The following is a 10727-nucleotide window of genomic DNA, read 5'->3' on the forward strand; positions in this document are numbered from 1 at the left end:
TATACACACACACACACACACACACACACACACACACACACACACACACACAAACACACACACACAGAGAGAGGGGGGGGGTAAGAAGCTAGGATCAGATTCTAGATCTTTCTAAAAAAGTACAATAAAAAATAGTTTCATATAGTAAAAAAAATGACAACGTATGGATGATTTCTCCAGAAGGAATAATTAAAGAAATTATTCTAAATGCTTTTTGCCTGCATGGCTGTAAACTGAATATGTTGATTAGCTTTAGTATTACTGAATTGTTATTCTAAAAGAGAGTAACAGAAAACAGTGTGCACCATCGCCTACAAATGACGCTGTCCGTGGTGCTGAATGCATTTTCGTTCGTTTTCGCTCATGGTTCACTACTGTCCATGGTCCTGAAAGAAAAAAATGCAAGCGTGCATGCATGCTATAATGTTAGAATAAATCATGTTAGAATGTTAGAACAGAGAAGGCCAAAACGCCACAGTGATAAATTGCACCACTCAAGTTAGTCAAGATGTGAAAATTAATTCTCAACGCCAAACATTAAAAATCCCTGTACCATTATCCATCCAGCAGTAGTGTGCAAACAGGACTCTCCAGTGTACAGCAGGCATGTTATACATTCTGTGCTTTGCCATGAGTGCAAATTATTGCCGCACAATAAATATGGAGAAATAGATGAGCAGCAGCCCACAAGTGATTGCAGGTCATAGAAAATGGCTTCTGTGACATTGGTGCAATCTCAGACTGCCACGAAACTCACAGACATCCACAAGCTATTGTGATACAATTTGGTCCTGTGGGAAGCTGCCAGTAACTGTGGTTTGGAATGACACAACAGTGAACAGACATGTTACACAGGTCTCACACAGTCCAGGCACACGTGTACTAATTTCCAAGTCATTTCTGGGACAGATGCTGCGCGTGCACACAAGGTGGATTGCAGGGTGGGAACGGAGGCGAGTGTTTTTGAATACACCTGCTGAACAGGTTTCACATGCAGCAGCGGCTGGGAACCCGCTGATAAGGCGCCGAGGTCCTGGCGCATAGTTTCAGCAGAAGCTGCGAGGCCGTCTGGGCTTTTTATGCTGACCTCAGACGAGCTCGGCTGAGACGAGCTAAAACGTCACGAAATACCACAGACGGGAACTGCAGCACAAGTGCGGGAGCAAGCCGTGTATATATGTTTAGATCACGTAAGGGAAAAAAAAACATAAGGATGCACTGAACCCAGAGCAGTTTTTGGTTATACCAGCAACTGGGCTATTAACAACAAGCCTGTTCCAGAATCAGCCTAATGCTGGTGCATGGTGAGAACAGCTGGTTATGACCTGAAGCCCCGCTCTGAGCCCAGACCCAGACCCCTGGTGTGTCTATTAGTATGCACCAGTGTGTTTGATGGACAGGCATCACGTGGCATCGCGTGATGGAGAGGCGTCACATGACTGGTTTCTGTACACCTCAGCACTCCTTCGCACACTTAGCCTCCATCTTTAATTCATGACCCCGGCGGCTCCGAGAGCCATCAACATCTCTTTGCTTTGCTGGATTTTTTGCCCTCTTTGCCCCACTAGTGCCTTTTCAGTAAACTCTTCCATACATCTGCCATAAATATCCTCCACCTCTCTCTGCTTCTCTGTCTTACTCAAATATCCTCCTCCTCTCTCTGCTTCTCTGTCTTACTCAAATATCCTCCACCTCTCTCTGCTTCTCTGTCTTACTCAAATATCCTCCACCTCTCTCTGCTTCTCTGTCTTACTCAAATATCCTCCACCTCTCTCTCTGCTTCTCTGTCTTACTCAAATATCCTCCTCCTCTCTCTGCTTCTCTGTCTTACTCAAATATCCTCCACCTCTCTCTGCTTCTCTGTCTTACTCAAATATCCTCCACCTCTCTCTGCTTCTATGTCTTACTCAAATATCCTCCACCTCTCTCTGTGCCTCTCCATCAAACACATTCTCTGCCTCTCTCTGTCATACATACATATTCTTCATCTCTCTATACATGTGTCATATATATATATATATATATATATATATATATATAGAGAGAGAGAGAGAGAGAGAGAGAGAGAGAGAGAGAAAGAGAGAAAAAGAGCCAAACAGACAGACAGAGAGAGAGAGAAAGAGCCAAACAGACAGACAGAGAGAGACAGAGAAAGAGTCAGACAGACAGAGACAGACAGAGAGAGGGAGAGAGAGAGAGAGAGAGAGAGAGAGAGAGAGAGAGAGAGAGAGAGAAAAAGAGAGAGTGAGCATTTTTTTTCCCCCCATCTGGAAAACCTGGACCATGTGGACTCTCCATTATATCAATTATGAAGTGAAGGCTGGACCACAGACATACAGGTCTTGGCCTGCACTCAGGATGCAGGGACCTGGTGGTCCTAGAGCCGACCGCCTGGCCCCAGGAGAGCCGACTGCCCGGCTGCCAGCGTGCAGTGCAGTTCTGACCCTGGACTATGCGCACCAAGGCTGGGAATGATCTTTGTACAGCACTTTTCATACACAGCACCAATTTAAAGTAGTTTATACAGACATAGAAGAATTTAAAAAATAAAGCTCATTACATCCCGTGATCCATCTCCTCGGGTATGTTTTCTGCCAAAAAACATTTAAAAAATGTATTTAAATAAACATTAAATGCAGTTGATTTAAACAGGAAAGAAAAATTAAATAATGAATTGAAATAGAAAAGGAAAAAGACATAAGAAAAAGATAAATAATTAAAATAGCAACAGATGAAGTTAATGAAAAGAAAAAATATACATAGATTGTGGTGGGAGTCAGTGAGAGTCTGTGTGAACGTACCCAGAGCCCGTGGCCGCTGTCCGCGGTGCTGAAACCGTTCCAGGAGCCGTGATTCAGCAGCATCGCCGTGGCCTCCTGCCTGGGCGCGTGCAGCAGGGCGGGGCCGCACGATCACTCATGCTCGACCACCACTAATGGGGAAGTCAAGACAGCAGCACGAGAGGGGAACTGCCCGCCTCAGCATACGCGAGTTGCAGAGAAGCACGGACGCTAACCTCACCCCCTCGTCCCTGCATCAGGCGCGAGCAGCCATGCTCAGCTGGAGACAGAGCCTCCTGGAGCCAAGCCTGGGCCTGCTCGCATCCGACCCTGCTTGTGAGTGCCAGATGCCTGTTTTTGACTACAACACTATGTGTTATTAAAAAAATGAGAATTCTTTGCTCATAAAGCCTCACTGTTGAGCCCCATCAAAATATATATTTATATACTCAAAATGGCGACTTTAGTAGAGAGACCCATCTAGTAGCGCATTGGACCTCCTTTGGCCTTCAGAACTGCAGAAATGGTATGGATTCCTCTAGGTGCACAAATCCATGCAGACAGGGTAGCCTCTCGCACTTGCAGCAAATTGCATGGAGGTACTGACATGCTCTCAACAGCCCCCTTCTACCTCGTCCCAGAGATGCTCTGTAGGATTAGGATCTGAGGACTGGGAAGACCAGGGAAGCAGGGGAAACTCACTGTCCTGTTCCTGGAACCAGTCCATGACTATAAGACCCTTGTGGCATGGCACATTGTCCTGCTGAAAGTGTCCTTCTGCCACATGACAAACAGCCTACACCAGGAGGTGAACTTGTTCGGAAACAAAACATTCCGAGAAAACATTCCCCAAACCATTACTCCACCTCCGCCAGCCTGAACTGTTGACACCAGACAGGAAGGGCTTATCAGCATGGTGCAACACAAATCCGGATTCATCCGACCAGTTGATGTTTCTCCACTGCTCGGCAGATCCGTTTTTTGCTCTTTTCCCACTGGAGTCTTGCCTTTTGGTTTTCCCTTAGACAGCAATGTCATGCGAATGATTCATCTGCTGTTTGAGTTTATCCAACACTAAGGAACGGGGAGTTGTGTGTCCAGACACACTAGTTGGAGCAGCAGCACGGTTTTTGGCTGTAGTTTGCCTGACTGTGCGCTGCCTGTTCATCAGAATGATTCTTCACATCCTCCTCTGTCCCGTTTCTTTGATGAGTTGTTTTCTTCCACAGGATCCCCTTTCGCTGGGCATTTTTGCCTCAATCACAACATCTCCTGTATTCTGTCAGCACCACTGCATGAGAAAAACCCCACAAGGTAGGCGGCTTTTGGAATATCAGCTGCAGGTAGTCTCGCATCGTCACACGGATTGCTCGATTTTCCCATTCTAATGTGAATTCAGACTGAAACTGATTCACAGAAAACTTGCTCACCTCATGCTGCAGTCATTTTTGTACAGGGAATCTCTGATCATGAAAGGGCAAAAGTCTCATTTGATGTACACTTAAGGAATATCAAGAGAATAATCATGGAATATCTGTCTAATCACAATAATTGATTGGAACTAACTGCCGTATAAATATATATACAAGTTGAATTGAAATAAGTACGATTTAATAAAATTACAAAGTGCAAAAAATCAAAGCTAGAGAATTGCAGTGTTATACTCACATTGAGAGGTAAATACAACATCTTGGACTAACTGAAACCAAGATCAAAAACCGGATTTTAGTTTTAATATGAAAATGTTCATTACTGGGGAACTTTAGAGGTTACACGACAGTAGATTCCATCTAAGAAATGCACAGAAGCTACATGCTGCTTTTCCGTGCACATGTGGACCTTGTACTTGGTCAACTGATGAACTCTTAGAGATCCAAGATGCCTGCAAGGATTGTAGTGTTTGAGCATATCAGTCATATCACACATCAGTCAAAGAGGCCGTTACAATAATCAAACCTGCTGGACGATTCCCTTGAGGTCTTGTTTTGACAAGAAATCTATCGTCGTTAGTATTCTTGAGATGACAGTATGGTAATTGAGTAATTGCTTCGACGTGACTGCTAAAACAGAGTGCACTAGGTCAGAATGTGTTAGGGCAACTAGGTTGTGAACAGGTTCTTTTGATGGGAAAGCACTAGGGTCAGGGAGCAAGTCTCAGTCTCGCATCTGTGCTTCCCAAACAAATCGTCTTCATCCAGATGCAACAACGTCGTAGCACGGTTGGCCTGCTATTTGTTCAAGGCGCTCGCATGGTGGGTTGACGGGGGAGCACCTCATAGAGAGCACCTGATGCAGATCATCTGGGCCTCGAGAAGAATATTTAGGCCAGGTGTGTGATGTTAGAAGTTGTGCCGAAGTCTAGTTTCTGGGTGCAAGGCTGGACACATCTACCACATCAAGACCCCGTGAAGAAACCTTGTAATGCAGTCATTGGGTGCACCGGTGCTGATGTCTGGAGATAAAAACATTTTTTTTACGTGCAAATAGTATTATGTTATAATACGCTTTGTATTTAAGTTGACAGAATTGCCTGGACATGTTTGACCATAGGGCTAGAACAGAACGCGTCGAATCTGTCAGTCTGTTCAACAAAATCAAAACATGCAAAGCTGCGCAGATCTCGTCACGAAGACAACAACCATGACAACAGAACGACATGTCCCGGCTTGCCTGTAAGAGAGTTGCGGTGGCGCGAAATGTGGCAACATCTCAAGAAGATGTGTCCGTGGCAACGCTGCTTTCACCGCAACAAGTCCTGCCATCTTTCATGGCACCCTCGATCAGGCAGCATCACAGGACTAAAGACGAACGAGTGACACCAATGAAGCGATGTTCTCAGTGCTGTGAACAGCAGTTAAGGTAACGCCTCAGTGCGTTCGCCTTACCCGCTCAGACCTTCTCTGTTAAACTCTGTTAATTGTGAAGAAACATCAGAAACATCGGACTGTGATCTGACAGACTGCGTTCCAGACAGGATCAACCCAGTTTTCTTCTCCTGTCTGGGAAGAGAAGCCTTCTGTCTCCATTCAGCAATTCTGATTAGAGACGCAGGAGTAGTTCCACCCATTCTCCGCATCCACCTCCCCACCCACGGCGCCGACACGCCTTCACACCGATGCCGCACGTCCTTATGGAGCGGTGAATATGCGGTGTATTAATGTTAGAATGGGTACAATGCGGATAGTCTTACCCCCACGTGGTGCAAGTGTCCTTAAACTCACATCGGCCTGCCCAAGGAGGTCTCTTCTGAGCCATGGAAGAACTCTGAGTCTGAGCAACTACAAGACCGCAATACCCAGAAGGGCTCTGAATAACTAAATGTCCTAGCGGTGAACTCAGAGTCCATAATCACACACACACACACACACACACACACACACACAGACAGTCCTGCGGCTACATAATGCTGTGGCACAGGGGCTGAGGCCCACTGTCCCATCAGCTGTTAATCAGCTTAGCAGAAACATGGAGGCCACTGTGAGTCTTATCACCTGCAGGAGAAAATTTCTCTCTTCACCCCCCCTTTCTCTTTCTCTCTCTCTCTTATTCTCTCAGTTTTTCACTCTGTGTAAGAAGTGACGAACAAATGCATTCCCTGTAGTGTTTAATGGCTTGTATTTTTTCACCTTTGTCTTTCTGTAAAACAATAAAATAAACATCATGCTCTGTCCATGGTGCTGATTCCTCTTAACACCTCATTCATCTTGTTTAGGGTCCACATTCCCCAAAAATGCCAACCGTCTGATGCTAATAATCTAGGTCAGCACACTCAAGCCACAGATACACACACACACACACGCACCACACATACACACACACACACACACACCACACACAATGAACAAATGACACACACACACAGTCCACACATACACACACTCCACACATGTACACACTCTGACCCAGGCCTAAAAAAGATCAAAATAAGATGTGTCACTGCCATGTCAGAGAGACACAAAACAGCCCCAGCCTGGGTGAGCATTCTATACTGCAGCTCCTGGGACAGCTGGAGGCGGGCTTGATTAAATCAGACAGCAGGGTGTATGTGATGTGGTCAGTGAGCCCGTTAGCCAAGCTGTGTCCTTCTAGAGTAAACCCTGCCCAATGCTGCTCACATGGCCAGCAAGCCCCGCCCAATGCTGCTCACACGGCCAGCAAGCCCCGCCCAACGTTGCTCACATGGCCAGCAAGCCCTACCCAATGCTGCTCACATGGCCAGCAAGCCAACACACAGTTCCCAGCCCATAGCAAATGATTATGTGTGCTAAACCTCAAACCAGCATGTGTTTTAGCACCTCTTGTGTGCCCTCCATGCCAAACCGATTTCACAGTTAGTGTGGGGAATAGTGAACAAAACTGTCCACATTGTCAACCCACCCATGCCTGGAGTCCACAGGAGCATAGCTGGCCCTGTTTTCATTGGCTGGGAATGCTGGCTTAGCCAATACAAAGTGATGCTAGCCAATCACGGGCAGTTTACATGTATTTTTATGAGCTTATGTAGTCTAGCACAAACGGGCCTGCTCTCATTGGCTCGGAGGTCTGCCTTATCGCATCTGTCCCTTTCCATACGCAGCAATGCTAGCCAATGACTGGCGTCTGTCAGGTCACATATGCACAGCTACTGGCAGTCAGTGCTCTACCATGGGTGCACTCAACCAAAAGTGGACATCGAATATTTTCTCTAGAACAGGACACTGGTGACATGGTGAAGGAAACACGTGAGCCCCCACCCACCCAGCTATTTGTCACGGTCAGCCCTCCGTCAGCCTTATTCTAACTTCTGTGTTCTTCATTCTGACTGTTATTATTTTTAATAGATCTATCTCTCTTTCTTTCGCTCTCCCCCTCTTTCTCTCTCTGTCTCTCTCTCCACACTTTAACTCTTCTAGGGTACCTCTGGCACAGTTCATCACAGAACCTGAGGCTATCTGGCGCCGTAGTGGGTACCCAACACTCAGAGCTGCGTATTCAGGCACACGAGCCCCGGCAAAGCGGCACATGACTAAAACAAACCCCAGAACTGATCCGGATGGGGATTTTGTACCAAAAGCGGCACAAAGAAATAACGAGCAGCAGTGAACACACTTCGGTCACGTTTAACAGACGCTCTATTTACTAAAGTATTTCTGGATTTTTAATTTTTTTTTGGTCCTGATACGGGTTATGCGGAATACTAATTTTATTTCGAATAGTTTACAATACCGGAGTACGGTCTCCCGGTTCCTCTGCCCTTCGACGTTTGTTGTGCCAATGTCCAGTGTAGGTGCTGTGTAGGACCCACGCCGCGCTGAGCATCGGCCAGCTGCACTAGACGCTGGCGGTCGCCGCTCTACACACTACACTGCTGAATGTGTAGGTGGTGCTGCAAATACAAGGCCTTGCACTTCAGCGAGGGATATGACTGGACATTTCTGCTGACACACAGCCGTATTCGTGTGTGTGTGTGTGTGTGTGTGTGTGTGTGTGTGGCGGGGGGTGCTTTGCTGAGGCAATGTGAGCTTTATCATGTTAACTCATCCCCTGTGTGTCTGCTATGTCAGTGTTACTCTGTACCTCTATCAGCCTAGCTAGAGCTCTTTCTTAATGGTTTTCTCTTTTTTTTAGACCATAGATGAATAAATCCGATTTTATTCATGGCTGCAACAGGTGATAATTCCCATCTTAACTGATACTTACAAGTGACACTGCTGCATTTTAAGAGGTGTGATCCGTGATATAATATAGCAACCACAGACAGTAGTGTGATTCGTGGACACATTAAGGACATTGTCAGTGAGGTGAGCTCCTCTGTAGGGACTGGGACTAGATTTAAGAGTGAGGTGGAGGATCGATCTGGATTTATGTGTATATTGAAGCAGGAGGGATGCTCCTGGGTGTGTGTGTGTGTGTGTGTGTGTGTGTGTGTGTGTGTGTGTGTGTGTGTGTGTGTGTGTGTGTGTGTGTTTGCATTGTCTATGAGCAGGAGCCAGACCAGATATTAAGCAGAGCTAGTGTGTCTGTGTCAATGTGTGTGCAGACTTACACAGACACATACATGCACACGCACGCACACATACACACACGAGAAAGGGCCCGATTAGAAGACCAGTGGGTGAAGAGATAAAAAGTGATGTGGTGGGAAGGAAGCAGAAACAGATAGAGATGGAAACAGAAAAAGACAGATAGAGAGACAGAGAAGAAACAGAATGACAGAATGAGATAGAGTGAGATAGAAGTAAACAGAGAAAGTGAGAGAGAGACAGGGTGGAAAAGAGAGAAAGACAGAGTGAGAGTGAGTGAGATAGAGAAGTAAACACAGAAAGTGAGAGAGAGAGTGAGAGAGAGAGACAGGAAAACAGGGAAAGAGCGTGAGAGAGTGAGATAGAGAAGTAAACAAAGAAAGTGAGAGAGAGAGACAGGGTGGAAAACAGAGAAAGAGAGATTGAGATAGAGAAGTAAACACAGAAAGTGAGATAGAGAGTGAGATAGAGAGAGACAGAGGAAAACGGAAAGAGCGTGAGAGAGTGAGATAGAGAAGTAAACACAGAAAGTGAGATAGAGACAGGGTTGAAAACAGAAAGAGAGTGAGAGAGAAGTAAACACAGAAAGTGAGATAGAGAGTGAGATAGAGAGAGACAGAGAGGAAAACAGGGAAAGAGCATGAGAGAGAGTGAGATAGAGAAGTAAACACAAAGTGAGATAGAGAGTGAGATGGAGAGAGACAGAGAGGAAAACAGGGAAAGAAAGTGAGATAGAGAGCAATAGTGAGGGAAACAAATAAGATAGAGAGAGAATGAGAGAGATGGAGCGGGAAACAGAGAGGCAGAGAGAGAGTGTGAGTGCGCATAATCCTCCTTCTCAGATGGTGAAACCAGACTCTCCTCCGCTAATGCAGAACTAATTTTTAAAAAGCTTTTTAAATGCATTTCAGGAGCACTTTAAGAGAGTTCTTACATGGCCCCTGTAATGCCAGTGTTGTCTGTGCAAACAAACTGCTATCAGCAGAACCTGCAAATGAACACAGAGCTCTTGACACACAGCCCCTTAACATGAGAGCTTAATAATGCTCAATGTATTGATCCCCCGCCCCACCCACCCCCCACACACACCATAAGTTCTTTGCATTTCTGCAAAAGGAAAAAGTCCACAACACCCAGTAATGGAGGCAAGATTGAATTGCCCCCAGGGTCGTGCCTGGGCAGCCAGCATAGTGTGTGTGTATGTACACTGCCATTACATGTATATTCCCATTTCCTGTTAAGGCTCCATCCAGAGGCAAGAGATGGGATTCTCACGTTCAGCTTTAGATCAATGCTTTTAGAAAACTGTAAACAGAACCAAAGAACAGGACTTCCTGCCCTAAGGAATCTTTAACAGACCACCTGTTACTAGATTATATGATTCTAGAACTAAACTGGCATTGGAATTGGAATCCTATATAAACAAGGATCTGGATGCTTCTCTCAATTTCGACTGGACCAAAATTGAAACCGTTTTAGCAATGACAAGCATTAGCCATTGTGATGTCTCACATATTGAAAGTAATTTCAGACCCCAGCAGATTGGTCACTACTAGTTTGAAAATGTAGGTTACTATAATCCTCTGAATTTAGGAATGTAATATACAGCATCCCACAAGGCTCTATTTTGGGAGCACACCTATTTTGCTCATATATGTTGCTATTTGTGTGTGTAGCTATCAATAAGCATGACATTGGTTTCTATAAAGGCTGAATTAATACACTCTAACCCGAAGTGACTTAGTTACATCAAATAAAAAAATCTTTGCATCACTCTTAATACAGACTGATAATGGTCTCTAATTTGATGCATATAGAAAACATTATTAGAGTAACCTTCTTCCATATATAAAATATTGCTAAGCTAAGCCAGTGATATGGAGAAACATAATGCATTCATGAATTTAACAACCCTGGTTGTTATATTCAATCCACTACTATCTGA

The sequence above is a fragment of the Electrophorus electricus genome, chromosome 9 (genome assembly GCF_013358815.1).
Source record: "Electrophorus electricus isolate fEleEle1 chromosome 9, fEleEle1.pri, whole genome shotgun sequence".
Lineage (NCBI taxonomy): Eukaryota > Metazoa > Chordata > Actinopteri > Gymnotiformes > Gymnotidae > Electrophorus > Electrophorus electricus.